Source organism: Mauremys mutica, chromosome 2 (assembly GCF_020497125.1).
Source record: "Mauremys mutica isolate MM-2020 ecotype Southern chromosome 2, ASM2049712v1, whole genome shotgun sequence".
NCBI classification, from domain to species: domain Eukaryota; kingdom Metazoa; phylum Chordata; order Testudines; family Geoemydidae; genus Mauremys; species Mauremys mutica.
In genome coordinates, this window is record NC_059073.1 from 126,728,065 (window position 1) to 126,751,000 (window position 22,936).

A 22,936-nucleotide genomic window follows, 5' to 3' on the forward strand; every position below is an offset into this window, starting at 1 on the left:
TGCTAATTTAGGATTTACCGTGAACAATTCTGCATTTAAGTTATCCTTGCCAGGAGCTTTCTCATTTTTTAAGGATTTGATGGCTTGACTGATCTCTTCTTTAGTTGCAGTGTCTGTGTTGATGTCAAGAGTTTCTTCTGCCTTCTGGATATTTGCTTCCTCTTTAGGTGGCTCCCTGTTCAGCAGTTCTTTGAAATGTTCTGTCCAGCTCATTTCTTGTTCTTTTTCGGTTGTTAGTAGGTGGCCTTGTTTGTTCCTGATAACAGTGTTTGGTGGTGTCTGCCATTTACCACTGATAAGCCATGTCATTTTGTAGACAGTTCCTTGTTTGCTATGAGCAGCTGCATCCTCTGCTTGCATTGCCAGATTATCAATATAATGCCATTTGTCTGCTCTCACAAGGCGTTTGACCTCCTGATGCACCTTGCTATACTGCTCACAGTATTTGTCCTTTAGCTTCTGGTATTTTGTGTCTAAAACTTTTTTCTTCAGAGCTCGTCTGGTTTCTATGGCATTCCACGTGTTGGGTGTAATCCACTCCTTCCTTCTCTTCTGTCTGTAGCCTAGACAGGCTTCACTGCTTTGTTTATAAATTGCTGTTACCTTGTCCCACTTCTTGTTGATCTCATCTGCATTCCCCTCCTCTTCATCAAGGTCTGCAAGTGCTTGAAACCTGTTCTTTAATTGTGGAACAAAGGCTTTCTGTATTTCAGGGGACTTTAGCTTGTAAATGTCTTATTGTCTATGTCCCTTGATTAGTAGACCCACACTTCTCAGTTTTAGCTTGATGAAGGCTTCACAAGGTGGTGGTCGCTGCTATCATCTGCACCCCTTCTCACTTTCACATCTGTCAGTGAGCATTGCCATTTGCCATTGACCATGATCCGGTCAATGTGGTTCTTATCTCTGCTTTTGGAGAGCACCATGTCAGTTTGTGAATTTCATGATGTTCAAATAGGGTTCTGCCAATGACTAGGTCATTCATATTACAGAAATTAACAAGACTTTCTCAGTTTTCATTGATTGTGCCACACCCGTGTCTTCCCATTGCTCTGTTGTTGTTGTCCTTACCAACCTTGGCATTCAGGTCTCCCATGACGATAGTTAGGTCATGGCGTGGTACTCCCTCTAACTCTGCCTGTAATGTAAGGTAGAATTTGTCCTTTATGACTTCATCACTGTCATTTGTCAGAGCACAGCACTGAATCAGGGTGATATTATTATGTTTCCCTTTCAGTCTTGCTCTCATAAGTCTGCTACTTTGGATTTCCATTCAAGCAGGTGTGACAAGATGGCCGATGTTAGTATGGTGGGTCCTGCGCTTTTCTTGTCAGGGGCTAAGATGCCACCCCTTCCCCTGCTCTTGGGGCCCCAAGGGCCCTGCTAGTGGCCCAGGAAGATGGTAAAGGAGGGAAGCCGGGGAGGGGTCTGGGTTTGCTCCTCACTCTGAGCCCTCACCCCATCTTCCCCCTTGGGTGGGGTATCTTTGGTCTTTAGATGCTGGGGGAGGGAGTCTCCCTCCCCTGCTGGGGCAGGGTCTCCCTTACTTCGGTTCTCTGATCTTTCAAGTCTCACTGCACACCTCCAAGCTCCAGTCCTCTCTCCTTCCTCCTTCTCTCTGACTGCCTGAAGCAGGGGGTTTTATTAGGTTCCTGACAGGGCCTTAATTGACTGCAGGTGCTCCAATTAATCTGTAGCCACCCTCTCTAGTCTCCAGGGAACCATGCCTTAATTAGCCTTGGATTTATATATTTCCCCTCTAGCACTCTACCACTGCTCCCTGGCCCTCCTGCATCACACAGGGAATGCGCCACTCCCTTCTTCAAAAGGATGGCAACACCCTCATAGTGTTGTCCATCATCCCATCCAGAATAGAGCAAAGTTTCTCCAGAGGCTGTTGTTAATCTTCCTGATCCCGTCCATCTCCTCTTGTGACACCCAGGATGTGTAAGCTGTAGGGTCTCATCTCTGCTGTGACCTGACTAGCTTCCCTGTTTTGTACATTGGACGTACATTCCAAAAAACAAGTTTGGTTTTTGTCATGGTGTTGAGCACTTCAGTCTTAATGCCAGTGGCTTCCTTTTGGCTTTCACTACTGGCAGTCATATGGGTCATTGACTCCTGAAGGCCATCACATACAGTAATGGTCGATTTCTCCATCGCTGTTTCCGTAACATATTTTGTTTTTTTACGGGATAGGATTGTTAGCCCTGTGCCTAACCCCCAACCTGGAGGACCAGGGTGTCTGCTTTGTCTGGCCCCTCCCCCACAGACCAATCTAACGTGGTTGAACCTACCAGGAGCAAAAAGCCCTCGCCGACACAGATTCTGGGGATCATTAGAGCACACAATCTGTCCCGCCATGACAAGGCACGGACACCAGAGTTCCTGAAGTTAGGAGCTGTGAAAATAACCTTGGAACCTAGCCATTACCTTGTTCCTATTCATACTTGATTGCTGCAGCCTAGGATCTCTCTGTGATGCTCGCAGACCAGGTGCCAGCTCATGCCAAGGCCCCTGGGTCTCAACTGGACACTGACAGATCCATTGCTAGAACCAATCTGGATCACCTGTGTGTTAGTATGGTTAAAATAGGTATTAGAGTTATACAAATGTGTTTAGACTTTATTAAATGCTTGTATATTGCTGCATGCATTAATCTGACTTATCATATCTGTATCCCATGTTATAAGCATTTGTATTGTAATCCTCTGCAACTGTTTAAATTTCTAGACAGGAGAAAGACATTAACTTGTGTGAAATGGTGGCTTCCAGCAGAAGGTTTTACATCCTGCCCAATAAAGAAGGCCCATCAATACCAGACAAACTATTGTGGAATCTTAAAGTGGACAAAAGACTTCACTGATTTGCTCTTCCCTCTCTTCTGGAGATGAATCTTGCAAGTGAATTCCTCTCATCAGGTGAGAAGCACAAAAGGGGAATGGAATAAACACCCCAACAGAAAGAAACTGTATCTCTATGCTGATTGGACTCTTGAGGGCAAGGTTTTCTAGCCATAAGCAAGAGAGCCCCAGTGTTTAGCTTTGGTTAGACCTAAGGGACATATAGAGCTTGCTTATTATATTATATTATATTATATTATATCATATTTATTATATTATATTAGGGGTAGGCAACCTATGGCACAGCTGATTTTCAGTGGCCACCGGTCTGGGGGGCTCTGCATTTTAATTTAATTTTAAATGAAGCTTCTTAAACCTTTTAAAAACCTTATTTACTTTACCTACAACAATAGTTTAGTTACATATTATAGACTTATAGAAAGAGACCTTCTAAAAATGTTAGAATGTATTACTGGCACGTGAAACCTTAAATGAGAGTGAATAAATGAAGACTCGGCACACCACTTCTGAAAGGTTGCCAACCTCTGTATTATATATTACAAATTTTATTATATTATCTGTGTGTATTTGTATCTGCTTTAGCCTTGTAAATAACTCTCTTATTTCCTTTTTCTAGTTAAATCTTTAAATAGTTTATTATAGGACTGGCTGCCAGTGTTGTCTTTGGTGTGAGATTTAAGATGCAATTGACTTGGGATAAGTGACTGGTCCTTTGGGACTAGGAGTAACCGAATATTTCTGTGATTTTTTTTTTTTGGTGTTAAGGGACCATCTATCATAAAGGCAAGCTTCTCTAGGTGACAAGATAGATTGGAGCACCAAGGTTACTGTCAGTGACTCCATGGTTAGGCTGTTAGAGTGTCTGAGGAGTTTACACTTGATACTTGGTTGGTGAAATCTAAATATAAAACTCACAAAAAAATTGGGGTTTGTGTCTTGCCTCTGAACAGTCTGCCCTGAGGCTGGTACTCATGCTTTTAAGCCACTACAGGACAGCTTGACAGTCACATCTTCAGAAAGATGCAATGCCAAAAAGGAGGAGAAAGAGGTCTTTGGTTTTATAAATTCTCTGCAAAGCTTTTCTCAGTTTTCAGATCCAGGACTTTTCTCTTCAGTCTCTGAGCCTTAAACTGTTCTGCAGTGCTTGTGACATTTAAGGATTAATGCCTGAGTAGATTGCCTGAGATTAGAAAATATACTCTGATCACTGTATTTTATATTAATAATAAATAACAATACTATATTAATGATGGTAATTGTGAGGCAACCTGACTTAAAATTTGATTGCCTTCACTTTTCACTGTGATCAGTAAGAATGGAAGTTAATTTAAATTGTATGTATTATTCAAAGCATGTCTTTTAAACATCTGACGGTATCATTAATATACATGTACAGGGCAATTTCAGAGACACATATTTGATATGGAAGGATTCCGAATGTGTATCGAGTAATGATTCTTTCTTTTGTGAAGTTGTAATTAAGTTATTAAAAATCTATCCTTCAGAATATGAAAATACATATTTTCCTATGCATCGATACATTTTAAATATGCTGCATATTTTAAAAAAAAATCCATAAACATACCATGACCTCCTTCTGGATCTTGTCAGGCATGGTGCTATTTAATATGGTGAACAAGAGAGCCTGATGTCAAGAAGTCATCAAACTTATTTAGAGACGAATACAATCAGATAGGATTACCTGGTGCTCAGGCATTGCCTGATTCTATTGGAATTGTGTCATGACACACAGTGGCTGAGCTCAAGCTATTCATAAAGTAGCCCACATCACTCTAATCTGTGGCTGGAGCTGGAGCTTTGGAATACCTGGTCTTTGTACCTGCCTCATTGGAGAGCTGAAATGTTGCCTAGCAGTTACGGGTCTGGACACAACAGCCCCAATCAAGCAATGTGGAGAAAAAAATATGAAAGCTGTTGGTGACTAGTGTGCAGTGATGTAAGATATGGTGCTTCTTCAGGTAGTGCAAAGGGGCCTTAATATTTTCAGGACATATGGGAAAGATAGGATGGGGGTAAATCGTTGAAACAGAGGTAAATTATAGCTTATTTAGTCAACACTTGTGATTTGTATTTGTACAACTATATATGTGGCTGGCTATTGATTGCTGGAAATGAGGCAAATTCACAATATAGCCACTACTTCTGGAGCTTCATTTCACAGCGGTATATGTGAGTATTTTTGTTTGCTTTGGCATATATGGGGTCACATTCCCCAAGTTTTGCTTTGAAATCTGGGCGTGAAGTCAATTCCTGATCTACAACGTGAAACCTGAAACTGCCATGTTTCATGTGGCTTTGTGTTGCAAGTGACAATATTCTGATATTTTGTCTTGGACCAGTGAAAGGGTTAAGGTCTGATAAATCCCCAGGGATAGAAACAGCAGCTTTAAGAAGTCTCAAAGACCACCTTTTCCTTGCTTTTAAACCAGATCCTCCAAGGTATTTAGGCACTTACATTGAAATGAATGGAATGTAGGGGTTAGAGTCACAAAGAAACTTAGAACTTAAACTTCTTTTAAGTGAGCATGTTGACATTGAAATTTATAAATAAAATATTAAATTCACATTCACAATGTACTGTTTCAGTGAATATTACTGTGAGGAAATTCATTTGCCAGAATATTTGCGTTAAGCAAACATGAAAAATGGTATGATCCCAGCTGAAATAAATTAGTTTAAAATTTCAAAGGAAGTTTGAAATACCATTTTGTTGAAAAAAATGTAGTATTTTCCCTGCTCAGTTTCCTATAGATTCATTTCTACCAGTACTATTTCTAACACCACAGCCCTTCAAACAGTTTTAATGAACTGTCATTAAAAAAAAAATCTCCAGTCACAACCTCTTTTCTTTCATTTCCCCAAATATGGAAGTTCCCACCAAAATTGGGCCTAAGTCTTAAAATTGAATTAGACTTAATGCCAAATAACTTATGAAACATCAGGGCTAGAATAGTTTCTTTATAAGTGGAGATTCCTGGATTTCCAATAACCTCTTTTAGTTTAAGTAGGTTTTGGCATCTTAGATTGTAAGGGTGGAATTAACAATACTCATCTTTGCCTAACTCTAGGATTTTCAACCATCTCTGCCTAACTCCACTTCAGTTGAAGTCAGTTATTACTATAAAAATAGTATTTTAAAGTGTTTATAGTGATTTCTAATATTTATTACTCATGGTTTTCTTACCCCTTGGCAATTGAAAACATAGCTCTCAGGGAGGCTGGCTTTAAACTTACACTAATGTATAAGTAACATAACATATAGGCAATATCCAAATCACTATAATGTATTGCTTCAGTAGTTTTCCTGTACTACATGTGGCACATACATAGTGCACGTTAGGTGATGTGCTATAAAAGTGTTATTGGAATTAATTTGAGATGGTCTGTGTACAAAGCCCTTGTGGCTTTGCCCCTTGTGAGTAATGCAGCCATGCCAGTGGTTTGAACATTGGCCTGCTAAACCCATGGTTGTGAGTTTAATCCTTGAGGGGGCCACTTAGGAATCTGGGGCAAAAATCAGTACTTGGTCCTGCTAGTGAAGGCAGGGGGCTGGACTCGATGACCTTTCAAGGTCCCTTCCAGATCTAGGAGATAGGTATATCTCCTATTATTATTATTTATTATTTTGTTATTATTGACAAAACCTTCATGCCACATGGCCACATAATCTTTTTCTGTGTGTAGATTTACATGTTCCATTAGAGGCAGCCTTATTAATCTTCAAGGGCCAGATTCTGATTTAGTAGTAGTATGTATAGTTCTATTGAGGTCATTGGAATTCTTTATTTAGTAAGGTGCTATACGACATTGAGTAAGAGTATCAGAATCTGGCTCCCAGTAAGGAATACATTTAGGACCTGAATGCATGTTTCTTACACACCCAAAATGTTTACTGACTTCAAAAGGTGACTTGGCTGTTCAAGGACCGCAAGACTGGAGCTTTTTTGGTAGCATGCTACATGAAGTGGTGTAGGAACACATTATTAAGGATCTTTCAGTGAAGTCTCCAGTTAAATATCCTGGAAACTGTTCCATGACCCAATATGCAAATCAGCTTTGGGAAGAAAAAGAGGACTGCTGGGGCTTCCGATCCATTGATTTAGACTGTTTTAACCAAGTTTATTTATTAAACATTATCAACATTGGTTTTTCATCATTTGGGAAATTCTGGAGGGTATTTTGTTACCATTAGGGAAACAGCTAAGAAGTAGGTCGGGCACCATAAATGTAAAGAGGCCACTCAAGGGAAGGGAAAGGTTAAGTTCAATTATAATAATTAAAAAAGGGCTAGAAGCTGGTGTCTTTTGTGCAGATAGAATCTCTTTCAAGTGATTGTTATAAATTAAACTCTTTAATATGCTTAAGTTGTTGTTCTTTGAATATTTTAAATGTTAACAGAAAAAGTACATTGTGATACATGATTCAAGGGAGTTAATTGAAAGAGTATTACAGAAATTTCACTTTATATTATGTAGAGAGCTCCAAAAACTTACATTGTATTTATATTCACAAAGCAACGGGAATAATGTTTTCAATGTATCTATGATGTAAGTATGGAAGGTACTAGGTGATCAGAGTTTCATAGAGGCTAAGGCCAAAAGAGAACATTAGATTATCTAATCTGACCTGATATTTATCTCAGGGCATTCATTTTCATCTAGAAATACCTATATTAAACTCAAAGACTAGTTAGACCAAAGCATTTCAGTCCTCAGAAGACTAAGTTATGTGCCAAAGGCAGTGAATGAGAGAGAGACCGAGGCCCCTGCAATGGCAGTGAATTGGTTAGGTGAGATACTCCCAGATGATCCTAGCAGGTGAACTGTACCCATGCTGCAAAGGAAAGGAACCTTCCCCTGTCTCCTGGATCCCAGCCAATTGGATGTGGGGTAAAATTCCTTTCCAGCCCCAAATCTGGCAGTCGGTATGACCCACAAGCCTGTGAGCAAGGCACACCAGCCAGGCTTCCAGAAAGAGGATTTTCTGTACCACCTCAGAGCATTAGTCTATCCCATTCCATATTCCATCCCCAGCTGTGGCCAATCTTTGATGAATCAGAGGAAGGCAAGGGGAAAAAAAACCCAAAACAGAATACATCTAGCCAATTTTTCATCAGTGAAAAAATTCCTTCCTGACCCCTGCAGATGAACAGCTGAAGTCCTGAAACACGAGATTTGATTATAGTAATTATCTTAATGCAGAGCAGCTAATATTTATGAGCATGTTGAAAGCAGTGTAGGCAATCCCATTCTCCCCATGGCCCATCAAGGAAGGGGATGAACAGGACTCATAGATTCACAGTCCCACACATCCCAAAGCTAGAAGGCCCACCATGTCTCAAGTAAGGTATTAAGCATGGTTGTGCACTGAATACAATAAACAGCGAATAAAAAGTATTGGGACAAATTGTGCCCTGATATATACCTTGTGAAACTTCCTTTAATGTGGATGATAATAAGTTAGAATAGACTTTGACCTACAGAATAAACAGAAAAGGAAAAGGAACATATAGGAATAGGTTTTCCAAGGTGGAATCTTGTATATACAAGGACATGTTGAGTGGCATGCAAATATATGTAAGTTTGGTGATAAAATTGAGCAGAGTTTTCTAGGCAGAGCTCCCCTGTTTATTTTCCCATGTTCCTAGTATTTGCGAGCACAGTCATGCTCCCATGGAATTTGATGGCAGAACTCCTGTTGACTTGAATGGGAGCAGGACCTGGCTCATATATGTAAGCTAGTGGTAATGTTCAATAAGTCTCCAGTTGCAGCACATATCTGGAATGTAAAATGTTCCATCAACCACATACTTCCCAAGCTACACAGCCAGGTAACACACAGCATGGTAAATCACACTGTTCTCAGTCAATGGGATCTCTCACTGGAGTCAGTATGCAAGGGTGAGGAGAGTGTGAAGAGTCCCACCTCTTCTATGCCCCGACATGGCAGCTGGGTACTCCTGCAGTCCTGGTGCTCCTTAGCTTACAAGGGAATGGCCCCTCTCTGCATCTCCTGAGCTGCAAAGAAACCCATTGGAGGTAGGGATGCAGCAAGCAGTAGGTGAGGTCATGGCCAGCAGCTCTAGCTGGACACAGAGGAGGAATATGTTTGAGGGAATATAGCTATTGGCATTCTCTTCACCCAACCCCATCCCCCCGCCCCTCCGCTGCATGCTGGAGAGTTCCAGGAGACATTCTGGGTCAATGTAGCCACTTTATATTAACAGAAAATTAGGTCCTCTGTTTCCTTGAGGCAGAAATACCTCTTGGAGTTTTCTCTAAGGCTGCATAGCTCATACTGACCTCAGTACAGAGAGTAAAGCGTAAGCCTGCAATGAGGGGCCACTGAGATCAAACTAATAGACTTGTGGTACCCAGTTACACACCAGGAGGGTGGCCAATTCTTGGACTTGTATTGCAAGTCTCACAGGATTTGGTGTTTTCCTTAAAGCACAAGCTCTTGGAATCATGTGATTATGTATGAATCTCAGCTTTTAATTAAAAAAAAAAGGTTCTAGCCCTTATGGTTGCAGAGATAAGCTTGAAAAAGTGACCTTGAAAGGCTCACAAACTAGACGGCAAATAAGAGATATATTTACATATATTTAAATCTCATTACTTTAAAGCCAATCTCATGATTTGGCAGGGTGTGTGTGTCCTGACTCATGATTTTTGAGAGTTTGGACTTGGCAGTACTGTACCAAACACAATGCCAATAGATTCATGTATTGGACATCCCCCATATTGAGGAAGAAGTTTTGGACTTGCACAATACAACCTTGCCTACTAATGTGCCTCCTCTTGTTGGAATCCTCCTTTTCAGTGCATAAACAACTTCTGACAGATCCATTTTCCTCCTTGTTCAAACAAAGAATTGCCTTTGTAACCAAGAAGAAAATAAGGAGCATATGAATACTTATTTTAAATGATGCTGGGAACAAATGATTATTTAACTTAAGATCTCAACATTTGTTTTTGCTAATCCCTATAATTTCTCACAAATATTAATGATCATTTGTGAAACATGGAATTCTGATACTTGCTGCTCTGAAATAATTAAAAAACTAACCCTCTGTCTACATTCTTTGTTATTACCAGGGTAGAAATGCCTTTTCACATCACATATGCACCTTAACTATTGAGCCATGCTCAGTGCCTCCGTAATATATGATGACTGTTAAGATTTATCTAGCTAGGTATGACAAACCTTTCATATTCATCTGTATTAAGGCCAGAAGGGACCATTATGACCATCTAGTCTGACCTCCTGTATAGCAGAGGGCATAGAACCTTACCCAGTAATTTCTGCATCAAGACCATAAATTGTTTTTGAGCTATAGCATGTTTTTTAGAAAGGCATCCGGTATATTAACTAGCCTGAAGTTATATATTGAATCTGGGCCTTTTTATCCAACAGTTATTTATGTTCTGCTTACAGGATTGTGTCCTGCCCTTATGACACTGTGCAGCAGCATCACAACGCTGGTCTCAGCACACAGAGAAGAGCAACTCCCATTGGCCTGCTATTCTTACTCATGCAGGTGAGCAGGTAGCATGTGGTCAAAGGCAGGAAACGAGTGGAAATCTACTCCCAAAAAATCACCAACCAGCAAACTGAGTCAGCACAGAGGGTGGAACTAATTTTCTACTGGTTTAGAGGAACAACAGACAACTTTTTCCTGGAAAATGAGGGAACCAGGTTGTTTTGGGGAGAGGGGAGGTGAAAGAAAAGGGAGGGAATATGGACTATGAGACCCTCACTCAGGACAGATTGTAAAGTTACAATCTAGGCCATATGGATAAGGGGCTTCTATAAGGAATGCTTTGGGTCCAGATTCTGACACCTTGACTCATCATGAGTAGCACTTTCTGCAGCTAATCTGGTTGATTTCAGTGGCACTGTTTGTGGAGTAAGTCAGCTCAATATGAATAAGGCTAACTAAATCTGGCTCATGTGCACTGTTCCATTTCGTGTTATATCGAATTTCATTTGTACTGCTGCCTTCCCTACTGCCTATCCCTTTCTGTTCTATCCTTTTTTACAACTAGTTGTCAGTTTTTGTAGGTTACTTTTTAACTGTAACACCCGAATGCAAAAGACACTTTAAAAACAAAAATACGTCCCTCAGTAGTTTGTTTTCCGGGAAATAAAGTGTAAAGCATTACAAACAAGATGCTTTTTAATAATTCATAATTCCTTCTGGGCCTTCCCTATGTTGAGTGGTATCTTATTCGGTTAGCAGTCCAGACTGACTTTACTGAGAGTACACCTTGTGTACAGGACAACCCAGCATGAGTCATGGGGTCAGAATATCACCTTCTGAGGGGAAATACATAGTTTGGTTCTGGGGTAAGATTTATGCTTCTAACTATGCTGTTAATTCTCTGCTTAGCTAGATGGCCATTCCCTGCTTTCCATAACCCTCCCCACCACTGTTATCATTCCAAAGCAATACCCACTTTTCCTCTGCAGTTTGGGAAAGTACTAGGTCTGTGTTCTGAAAAAAATACCGATTGAAAATATTCAGTGTGCTAGTTATCTCAGATAGACGTACATTGTTTGGTACAACTTAAAAAAATGATCTCTTAATGTAATATGTTGCCATTTATTTGACCACAGTGGACCAAATTACAGATTACTTTCATTGAGTTGTACTTTACTGGGATACTCCTATTGAAATAAGTGAGATGTTTTGAGGAGTAAGGTATTGTTCAAGGTGAGTAAGGGTATCCGCATCTGACTCAGAGAAGAGAAATAAAATGAAGATTGAAAAATGCACCTCACTCCTACCAAATTTAATATGGAAAAAACATTAGATTTCTCTTCATATTGCTGATGTTGGAATCTCTTTTCACCCATTTGCTGATGGCTGTTGGGATGCACAGTGTCTTTATTATTATTATTATTCTAGTCAGGACAGAGTAAAACCCATTTGAAAAATCCAGTGGAGGGGTAGAAATGCTGACACTTCTAATGTGCAGTTCAGAAAATCTGATGTCCATGCTACTTTTCATTCCCACAGCTCTTGAATACATTGAGCATGTTTCCTTTAAGGGCAGCTTGTGACATTGAAAGCCATGTTCTTGATGTCTAGCTGCACTGTGTCTGTGTTTGTCTGGGGTTTTAATCATTGACACTACCCCTGACCGACCATTCGTAGCTTCCCTGTCGTTTCTCAGAGATGCTTTTTTTCTGTTACCATTGGTTAAAAATGTTTTAAATGGTGTCTACTGTGACCAGATTTGCTCTTGAATAAACACAGAGTAGCTGGTGGAAAAAATAGTTCAGGGACTATATTTTAATTTTTTCAGTCAAGATCAACATATTATACTAGATATTTATTCCAAAGAGAAGGTATGCTGCTGATTGGATTATTATATTCCATTGTTAGCCAGGAGGGAGAAAATACTGTCTAAGAAATAAAGAACTAAATTAATTTGAGTGCCACAAAGTACAATAGATTTGAATTCTAAATGGAACTTATGTCACTTACTCTGTACATAATCTGTATTTGGATCTGGTACCATTGCCTATGACTGAATTCCTGGGACATTATCAATACTAAAGCAATGTGGTCCTCCTTCCTGGTTATCTTTCTGAGTCTTTATGAATCCTTTTCTTTTTCTCCTTTTTTCAGGAAGAGCAGCAGGCCTGGATCTTCCCCCCTCTCTCTGATGGCTGATCTGTCACTTTTCAGAATAGTACTATCATTTAATATCATATTCTCTGGACCTACCAGGGTTTGAAGCAAATAATAGTGTCCCATTGGGAAGCTTAGATCTCCCCTTTCCAGTGCTATAAAACTGCCATTTCTTCCCCTCCTGTATCAGGCGATACCATCCTTATACTTGTCACAGTGGATATTTTCTCTCTTGATCCCTGTGCTAATTTAGTGCAATGTTACACATTTAGAATAAAAACGAGAAATATTTCTCTAGAAGGTTGGGGTTACAAAAAGGGCTAGTGACTATTCAAAGCTTCTCAGAATTTAAGAATGTTCGATATAGTCTGACTAAACCTGGATAAGTGCGCAGAGTGCACGTGAGGTGCATGATAAATGCAACTTATATGGCTTTGGAATGTGTCATATAGATATCATTATTATATAGTATATATCCTGAGTATGCAAGGCGAGATATGAATTTCCTGAATCTGCCACAATGCAACCAAGTATATTGCACCAAATAAACCCTTGCTAGCATAAAATGTGACACATGAAATATCTTTAATAAGGCCTTTATTCCAGAATACATACAAGCATTGTTTAGATACTTATTTCAGATGGGCAAGATGTGTAAGAGCTTGCAAAATGCTTGTAAGAAAATGTAAGTAACTTCTAAATGGGTGAAATGTTGCCCAATTTCAGTTTTATTTTGATCATAAAACTTTTTTCTCACAGCTCTAAAACTAATGCATTTAGTGGAAACCTTTAAGCAGCAGGGCTGTCACATGCAAAATATTATACAGCAAGGGGCTGTATGTATGGTAGTGAAATATTAAGGAAGATGAATATTCAACAAGAGTAAAGGGGAGAGTATTTTTTTTTTGGTCTACAATGTGTACTGGGTGCCTGCCTTTTCTGTTTTCTTGATATTAATCATAGGGGGGAAAATGGACTGATGAGGATAACAGGAAATAAAGGGCTAGACACTCAGCTGGGGTAAATTGACAAAGCTCTACTGAAGTCAGTGGAGCAATACAATTTACGCCAGCTGAGGATATAGCATGCCTAAACTAATTCAGCTGCCCAGAAAGTCTTCACAATATAGATCTGAATAATTTTCATCGCTAGTGCTAGCCATAAGCTCTTCTGCTACTTAAAGTTGGTTTCCCTTTCAGACAGTCTTGAATTCAAGAACTAGTCAACTCAGTTCTTCCTTTTGCAATGAGACATCAATGGCTGAGATGTGATGTGTGTAGGGGCAGATACTAGGGGTACTCAAGAAGGCCCAGAGGGCTCTCCACAAACTGAATTTTGATTGTTACTTCTGAGCTGTCTTCCCCCCCACACCCTTAAAAGAATGCACTATAGGAGTAGCAAACACAAAGTAACTGATTTAACACACTGCTTTTCCTAAGTTGTACTTGTGAAAGAGGTTAGCATTCTTGGTGCCTCTTGCAGTAGACAATGTGGAATAGTCTTGGATACAGAGTTGGTATTGTTTTTCTAGCACTTGCATTCATTTTAGTGCAACTTTAGTACATCTCCTATCCCATTTCATAGTAACAAAACATAATACCGGGAGAGCACCCAAATCCAGAATGACTTGGATTTGTCTTAAAATTCCCCCCCCACCTTTTTCCTCCTAAGTGATACCTAAGACAATCTCCAGACACATAACTAAACCAGCCTGCTACATTCTGATACGTCCCAGCACATGTCATTTTCTCCTCCTTCACTTTAAAGATAATTTTGGAGGTTAATGAACTTAAACGTAATACTTTAAAATAATCACTAGAGATAACAGGAAAAAAATATCAAGCAAATCCCAAGGCTAGACGGGAATGTTTGATCCTATTCTCACAAGCTCATTTAAATTCAGTACTGTAAGTCCATCACTTTCAACTATTGATCCATGATAAGACATTTTTATTAATTTTTCCTTAGAAAAATTCAGTAGCATTAGAGGAGATTCAGCATTACGGAGGAACAGATCCTTAATTTGACTGATTAGGCCAATTTACTCAGCCTTTCCCAAAAAGAAATGGCTGTACTGTAAATCTTGTCTCTAAAATGTTTATTCAATCTATGGCATTTAATCTATATCATACTTCTGAGACTGACAGAGATCAAGCAATAATCTTTACAAGGACCGGTCATATCTCAACATTTTTGTTTTCTCATCTAGACAAAATGAATATAATGGCTCCCTTACTCCTCTGCACCTGCTAACAATACTGTGGGTAGCTGTGCAGAAGGGAGACCAGCCTATGCATGGCTGCTATGTCTCCCTCATGCATGTGGGTAGGAATAGGTGCATCCTTGATTCCTCCTCTGTTATACCCAATGTGCTAGCCAGTGCACATATAGTGCTCCAGGTATAGGGCAAGTACATGCGTACCAGAGCACTAGGAATGCAGGAGACAGATTGACTCTATGAAACATGATCTGTGTCCTGGCCTGCTCCTAAGGCCACATGGCTGTCCACTTCCCATACAGAGGACTTGTGGCAACGCCACAATTTAGCCCTACATTTTCCTTTATTGACAACTCTGTAAGATGTAGGGCAAGATTTTGCATCATTATTCAAGCAAAACTCCCCATGACTTCTAAAGGACTTTTGCCTGGTTAGTGGCTGCACATCAATAGAATTAAGATTGTCTGGTCCTATCAGTATGCAAGCAGAGAGTAGTACTTCAGCTTCTCTCACTCTTCTTTGTGTCAAGATCCAACCCAGAACGGCACAAAACTCAGTCGTTTCAATTATAGCATTTCACCCAAATCTTGTTTCCAGTTTTGATGCATGTTGGGTTCATACCTTTTCAATCTGGGGAGTCAAACAAACCCCAGAACTTGAAGCAAAGTTAGCTGAATCTGCTGAGATTTGCTGAGTATTGGGTGGAACATATGACCTGTGAAAATTACCTTATCCAATATATATACTCCTTTGGGTTGTTCTCACTGTCCATTCTTGCAGATGGTCAGCAACATGGTCTTCTCTGTGGAGTGCCTTTGCGACCTATGTCCACCAATGGTCCACCAAACCCAGAGCTCAGCAAGTTTCAGGGAACAATGTAAGACACACATCATTGGTTTGCCCATCTCTGTCAACAGTCTTTTATTTTAGTTCAATAAAAAGGATCGGGGACTTGTTGTGGCTTGTTGGGAGCTGAGGATTCAGTTGTTGGGCCTTTTGTAACTTGAAAGGTTTGCATAGTTCTTTTGTTTATCAATGACTTACCATGGGCACTGATATATACATTTCCAAACAAAGAGATGGGTCTGAATCAAAATCCTAGATCTGAACACTCTCCCACTGAATTTTAGGAAATTTGACCTCAGATCTGAACTTTGTGTTCAGGCTCACCACCATAAATGTGGAGCATTCCCACAAGGCTTGTACACCCTATAGTTTTAAGTGGGACTTATGCTAACAACTCACTGTGTGACCTTGGACAAGCCATGCTGACTCCTCTGTGTCTCAGTGCCCCATCTGCGAAATTGCAGGATAATAACAGTTATCTTCCCTACATGGGTATTGTGAATAGAACTGGGAAAACAATGAACAAAGTTAGCTGGCAAATATTTCATTCATAATAAAATTGCAAAATGTGTCAAATAGACCAGTCATCAGACATGTTCAGACATCACTCGCCCAGTTGCATAAATTGTGGGGGAATTTAAAATACTGATTAAGTTATAATTAAAAATGGTAAAATTTGTCAATAAATTTTTCAATGATATTATCTGCCCAGCTGTAACTGTGAGGCTTAATTTAATTAATGTATGGAAATTCTTTTATCTTCAGGAGAAGGTGGCTATGTAACTTCACAGTAGCCCTACATTTCTATGATTCTTCACTAAAATGGTTAATGGTGACCATATGCTCAACACAATCAATATTAACAACAAGGGGGAAGGAATGCAAGCCAAAATAGGGAAAAACAGGTTAAAGAATATTTAGATAAGTTGGATGTATTCAAGTCAGTAGGGTCTGATGAAATTCATCCTAGGATACATAAGGAACTAGCTGAAGAAATCCTGGAATCATTAACACTCATAGAAGACAGGTGAGGGACCAGAGAACTGTAGAAGGGTAAACCTAGTACCTATCTTTAAAAAGGGGGACAAAGAGGACCCAGGGAATTATAGACCAGTCAGCCTAACTTCAACACCTGGAGAGATACTGGAACAAAGTATTAAATTATCAATTTTTAAGCACCCAGAGGATAAAAACAAATCATGCCAAACTAATCTAATTTCTTTTTTTGACAGGGTTACTGGCCTAGTGAATAAGAGGGAAGAAGTAGACATAATATATCTTGGTTTTACTAAGGCTTTTGACACAGTCCCACATGACTATCTCATAAGCAAATGAAAGATATGTGGTCTAAATGAAATTACTATAAGGTGGATGCACAACTGGTTGTAAAACCATACTCAAAGAATAGTTATTAATGGTTCACTGTAAAACTGGGAAGATGTAATTAGTGGAGTCCCATATGGGGCAGTCCTGGGCCTGGTATTCAATATTTTCATTAATGACTTGGGTAACAGAGTGGAAAGTATGCTTGCAAAATTTGTGAGTGACACCAAACTGGTAGGGGTCACAGGCCCTTTGATGGACAGGATTAGAATTTAAGTTGACCTTGACAAATTGGGGAATTGGTCTGATTTCAACAAGATGAAATTCAGTAAAGACAAGTGCAAAGTACTACACTAGGGAAGGAAAAATCAAATTCACAAACTACAAACGGGGAATAACTGGTTAGGTGGTAGTACTGCTGTAAAAGATCTGGGGGTTATGGTGGATCTCAAATTGAAAATGACTCACCAATGGGATGAAGTTGTGAAGAAGGCTAATCTTATAAAGGGTATTAATATGAGTGTCATATATAAGCAGGAGGTAATTGTCTTGCTTTATTCAGCGCTGATGAGGCCTCAGCTGGAGTACTATGTGCAATTCTGGGCACCACACTTTAGGAAAGATGTGGACAAATTGGAGAGAATCCAGAGGAGAGCAATAAACATGATAAAAGCTTTTGAAAATCTGACTTATGAAGAAAGGTTGAAAAAACTGGGCATGTTTAGTCCTGAGAAAAGGAGATGATGAGGGGACCTATTAACAGTTCTCAAATATATATTTTCAAATATATATATAATAAAAAGGGTTGTGATAAATTGTTCACCATGTCCTTTGAATATAGGCCAAGAAGTAATGGGCTTAATTTGCAGGAAGAGAGATTTAGGTTAGATATCAGAAAAAACTTTCGAACTATATGGATAGTTAGGCTCTGGACTAGGTTTCCAAGGGAGGTTGTGGAATCCCCATCAGTGGATTTTTTTAAGAATGGATTGGGCGAATACCTGTCAGAGATGGTCTATGTTTACTTGGTCCTGCCTTAGCACAGGAGATGGAATTGATGGCTTCTTGAGATCCCTTTGAGCCCTACACTTCTATGATTCTGGCTATTCACTGGTATCCTTCCTGGTGACATCAGTGAAAAGCCAAAGATTCAACTGGCACAGTTATTGACATCTCTTTTTTACTCCTTCACATCCAGTAGTCTCACCAGTTCAGAGCTGACATATATGACAACTCTAGTACACCGCTACCTTGATATAATGCCACCCGATATAACACGATTTTGGATATACAGTGGTAAAGCAGTGCTCCGGGGTGGGGGCGGGGCTGCGCACTCCGGTGGATCAAAGCAAGTTCAATATAACACGGTTTCACCTATAACGCGGTAAGATTTTTTGGTTTCCAAGGACAGCGTTATATCGAGGTAGAGGTGTATTACAAACACTGCACATAATTCACCCCCACTGCAAGATTGAGGACTTCAATCATTAGAGCAACTGTTCTTGTAGCACTTTTTATAAGCAATATATTCATTTAGAAATTTAAAAATAAACTAATTTTCTATGGATTGGATTGCACTGACAGAGGTGTTTTTCCCCCAGTTTAAAAATGTGTCACTTACTTCTGAAGCTGCATATATCTGCTATGCAAAGATGCTCTGGCAATCACAGATTTTAATTAACAGAAGAATAAGCAGGTGCATAAAAACTGTGAAACATCTTCATCCATTAGCAGCTATTGTTCTGATCACATCAATAACTTACGTCCCTTTTGAAAGTCTTGAACATTTTTAAAAGTTACCTTTTTTTGACATTCATTATGCAAACCCAATGCATCAGCAGCAGAGGAACGATTACCTTGTTTTTGGGATGATTTTGTGAATTGTGTACCTGGGGGAACACAGAGGTTGTGCTATCAGATACCCAGAAAACTTCTTTATGTAGAATCATTACTTTTGCTAAATAAATTAATATTTATATTGAAATTGTTTCCAATTAATTAGGAATATATATACATCAGCTATCAATCTGGTTTAGCTGCGAAGAGCTTTCCTCTTGGTTCAATAAAGAGCAAGGTATAATAACGTTGTCACTATACCTAGCCACAGACCCCTTTGCGCTTATTTTGTGTGTATACCTACCTGAATGAATTGGTTGCAAGTACCTCAGTAGATTAAGTAGCATTCTCTCTCCTTAGCATAACTGGAAGAATGGTACATGGACAGCAAAAGAGAAAAGATCTTTAATTTTTTATCAGATCTGCTTTCTAATTAGTAAAAGACAGTGGAAAGTCTATGGTGGTGCAGATTTTGTCTCTCAGCCACTGCTTCTATCAAATGCACCCTTGCACTGAAGTCTGGCTGCTGAGAGAAGCATGCAGAGAGTGAGCATAAAGAAGTGCAATCACACAACCTTGGGACAGTCTATTTCCTTTAACAGCAGAATAACAAGGCAATAGTGTCTGCAACACAATAGAAAGGAAAATAATAGCAGCTTTATGCATAGTGCTTAAAAGCAATCCAATAACAAAAGAAAACACAGAAACGAACATATGGATTAATCTCATTAAGGAGAAAGCAGAGTGCTTGAAACCTGTTTCCCCTCTTTGTTTCTTTCTCTCTAACGTGCATTTATTTTTCCTACTCTTTTTGGCTCATTTCCTTGAGCTTTCTTGAGCTTTAGGGAGCGAGTTTTCAAAGACTGTTGGCAGTATAGAGCTTCTTTTCCTTAGAAGTCATGTGCAACTATATCTGTAATAATCTATGATAGATGAAGTGATAATGTACAATATGTCTTAGGCTGGGCAAAATGGGAGCTGTGAAAAATTTGAAAACTTAACGTGATATAAGGTCTTTTTTGAATTACACAAAATAACTGGTTCATTCTTAATTTAAAACCTGGTGTCTGGTGTATAAAAATTTAAAGTGTCTTAAACTCATTTGTTTTTAGCTGGAGGAAGATTGTGTTATCTTAGTGGAAAATAATATTCAAGCCACTCCAAGATTTCTGTTATCTGTGGTAAAGTTTATTTCTAAGGAGAAATTTATTTTTAATTGTTATATCTTATCAACCACATTGAGCAATAATAGCAATTCTTTCTCTTTGGGAAGTCATTTATTGTGCAGAGATACTGTCATATTCATTTCTGGGTGCAGGAATGGAGTGGTTAATGGTATTAAATTCTGACTAACTCTTCCAGAATTTCTGTCTCAGAAACTCCTAGTTTCTCCCACTTATCTCTTAATAAAAATGAAATAATAATACTTAAAACTTAGAAGGCCTGATCCCATTGACTTCTATAGGCTTTGGATCAGGCACATGTGGCATAATGTATTTTCAAAGAATTCTAAAAATATTAATTCTAAAAAACACCTCTGTGAGATAGGTGAACAGGAATTATTATCAACAGTGCTTAGTTTACAGCCTCCCTTCAAACTTGTCTGAACTGCTAGGGGCTATCTTTTCCTGAGTCCATGTTAGCAGAGCACCTATTGTCATACAAAGGTGTTTATTTATAGATTCATAGAATTTGTCTTTGAATTTTTGACATAATCTCTTTTGTTGTCTCTTCAGGTTTGAACTGGGAGTCAGATGACAGCACAGCACATTCTTCTTGCTAATTTAATTATCCAATAGGCTGAGACTTCTAAATGATACCAGTATTGATGGTGGTTTTGTGATGTGGCCACCTGTGCCTTGGGAATTGGACCGAGGCCGCCAACTAATTTCACATAGACCACCAACTAGCCATTAGAGGATTAAAGAAATTTAAGAGAAATTTCTGGCCCTAGTTCAGGGAATAATTTCAGATTCTACCTGTGAAGTCAATAGGACTTCAGTGTATGCTTAAGTTAATCATGGGTTTTAAGTGTTATGCTGAATAGGGATGGACTCCTGAATTGGGGCCTTGGTAACTATTGACCTTTACAGGATTCACACCAGTGAGCTCGAGGTAAAAGTCTTCATAATCCAGTTACAACCCCCTTGAAACTTGCAGTCCCCATTTTGACTCTGTGACACTAAGCACCCCCTGTATCCACACCCCACAGAATAGTGTCATATTCTTTGTACAAAATATGCCTTGTGAGGTACCATTTGAAAATTAGGCCTTTCTGGTTCTTTATTTGTTTGATTGAAGTAACAGTACTAGAAATATCTGAATATTAACTAAAAGGTGTAGCCTGACCCTTAGAATCAGCATGCAAGGGAGATTGTACTAGCCAGATGGATGGTCCCGAGTGGTTTCTAAACCAGACAGCCTATATGGAAGGAGGTCAGGAGAAAGACAACTATTTACTGAACCTTTAAATACTAATTGTTGAGATCACTACATGGAGGATTATCATTTCCTGAATGTGATAGAAGAAGAAAAAGTAATTGAGAGCTAAACTTTGGGTCGTCCATTAGTGCATACAGTACATGTTTGCTGTTGTGAGCACAAGAAAATGAGGCTTATTCAATGAGCAGCCAGCAGGCTACAGAGTTTGAACTTCAGCTTTATTCCTTTTCCTCATAAAGTTCTGTAAGTATCAACAAATAAAGGCTCTGATACCCCCTCCCAGAAATTAAGCTTTGGACATGAAGTCTTTGTGTATCCCCTTACAAAGAAGATTTCAGCCCCCAAAGTCCTCTTTGGGTAATGGATTTCCCCTGGTGAAAAAGGCCATAGGGAGAGCTCCCAGACCTGACAGATCTTTTGTTCTTTAGAGGAATCCAGGTCCTTTGACGTGGAGGAAAGTGTCTGAGTGCCTCTGGGTCCTGGTGTTTGCTGTTGGGCTCCCTGGCAGCATGGCTCCATTGGAATTGTGCTTCCAGGGCCTCCTTCCAAGGATTGCCCCCAGGGATCTCTGAAGAGAAGGGCTATGTGGAAAATGCAACATAATCTGGGGTTTTCTTCTCTTTTCTGATTAAATTTGGAAGGGCCAGATGGAGGAAAGATGTGCAGCCACCCAGGTCTCCCACTCCTCCTCCTGGTGACTGAGTCTTCACCTCCTCCCCTAGTGCTAGTGGGAGATAGGGCTAAGTCCACCTTCTGCAAGGAAGGGGGAAGGTCCATGTCCTCTCCTTTTACAGATTGATGGGAAAAAATCTGGGCCAGATTGTTCTCATGATTTATTATGGCATGTCCTAAATGATCCATCTGGGGTCAGAACTACAAAAGAAGGGGCTTTCACTCTTTCAGGCTTCTGAGTTCATTATTAGGATGTTGTCATGTAGGCCAAAGTTCTCCTCTCCAATTCCCATGGTGGAGTCCCTGATACTGCTATACAGTGTGGAACTTCCATTAATTGTCTTGCCTTTCAGAATTTTAAATCTGTATATGCAGCTTTGGTTTGGATTTGAACAAATTTGTTTCTATGGCTCTTTCCCTTTCTATTTAATACAGGCATATCTGTCCAGGCAGCTCTAGAATTTACATCAGCCCACCTCAAGTGATTCCTGTCTGACGTTGATTCCAGTTATCCATTTCATGTCGTCCTGGTGTAGTCTGTGGATTTTTGCACTGTTTGTCTGGCAACAATGCTAGGTGCTAGCAATGGTGAAAACTCTTGATACAGATATTTTTACCTCTGTCATTTTAACTCTACTCTGAGTGGTAGATGGTACAGTTTCTAGACAAATGGGGTGCACCTATAATTAAAACAGTGAATAGGTGTCTCCTTTCAGGGCAGTTTGACTGAGCCAAATATCCAAACCCACAAGCTGGACCCTAAACCTGCATCTCTATTTTGGATACATAATAATTGTTGCTTGCAGTTTTTATCTGTGATGGCATTTCTGTCTAGAAAATCAGCAGCCTACTGCCCATTTTGCTTGGTGCATATAGGTTTGGATTTTTTGAATCTACTGTGTTTTGTTTTTACCTGGGAGGCATGGAAAATAATCCCTTGAGGAGACATTGAAAAGGGAAATAATCCCTGAGGGAACATTGATAGAGATGTGTAAAATAGTAAACAATTTTAACTCCTCTCCCACATTATACAAGAACAAGGGGTAATTCAATTCAATTGAAAGACACCACATT

At 39.5% G+C, this 22,936-nt stretch overlaps 1 long non-coding RNA gene across 1 annotated transcript; it reads left to right on the plus strand.

Moving 5' to 3' along the window:
* The first annotated feature begins 1,161 nt into the window (after positions 1–1,161).
* On the plus strand, positions 1,162–21,205 carry LOC123363903. The gene is made up of 4 exons (XR_006576936.1): positions 1,162–1,309; positions 2,734–2,921; positions 10,323–10,425; positions 20,485–21,205. It is a non-coding gene; the product is annotated as an uncharacterized LOC123363903 (long non-coding RNA).
* The last annotated feature ends 1,731 nt before the right edge of the window (positions 21,206–22,936 follow it).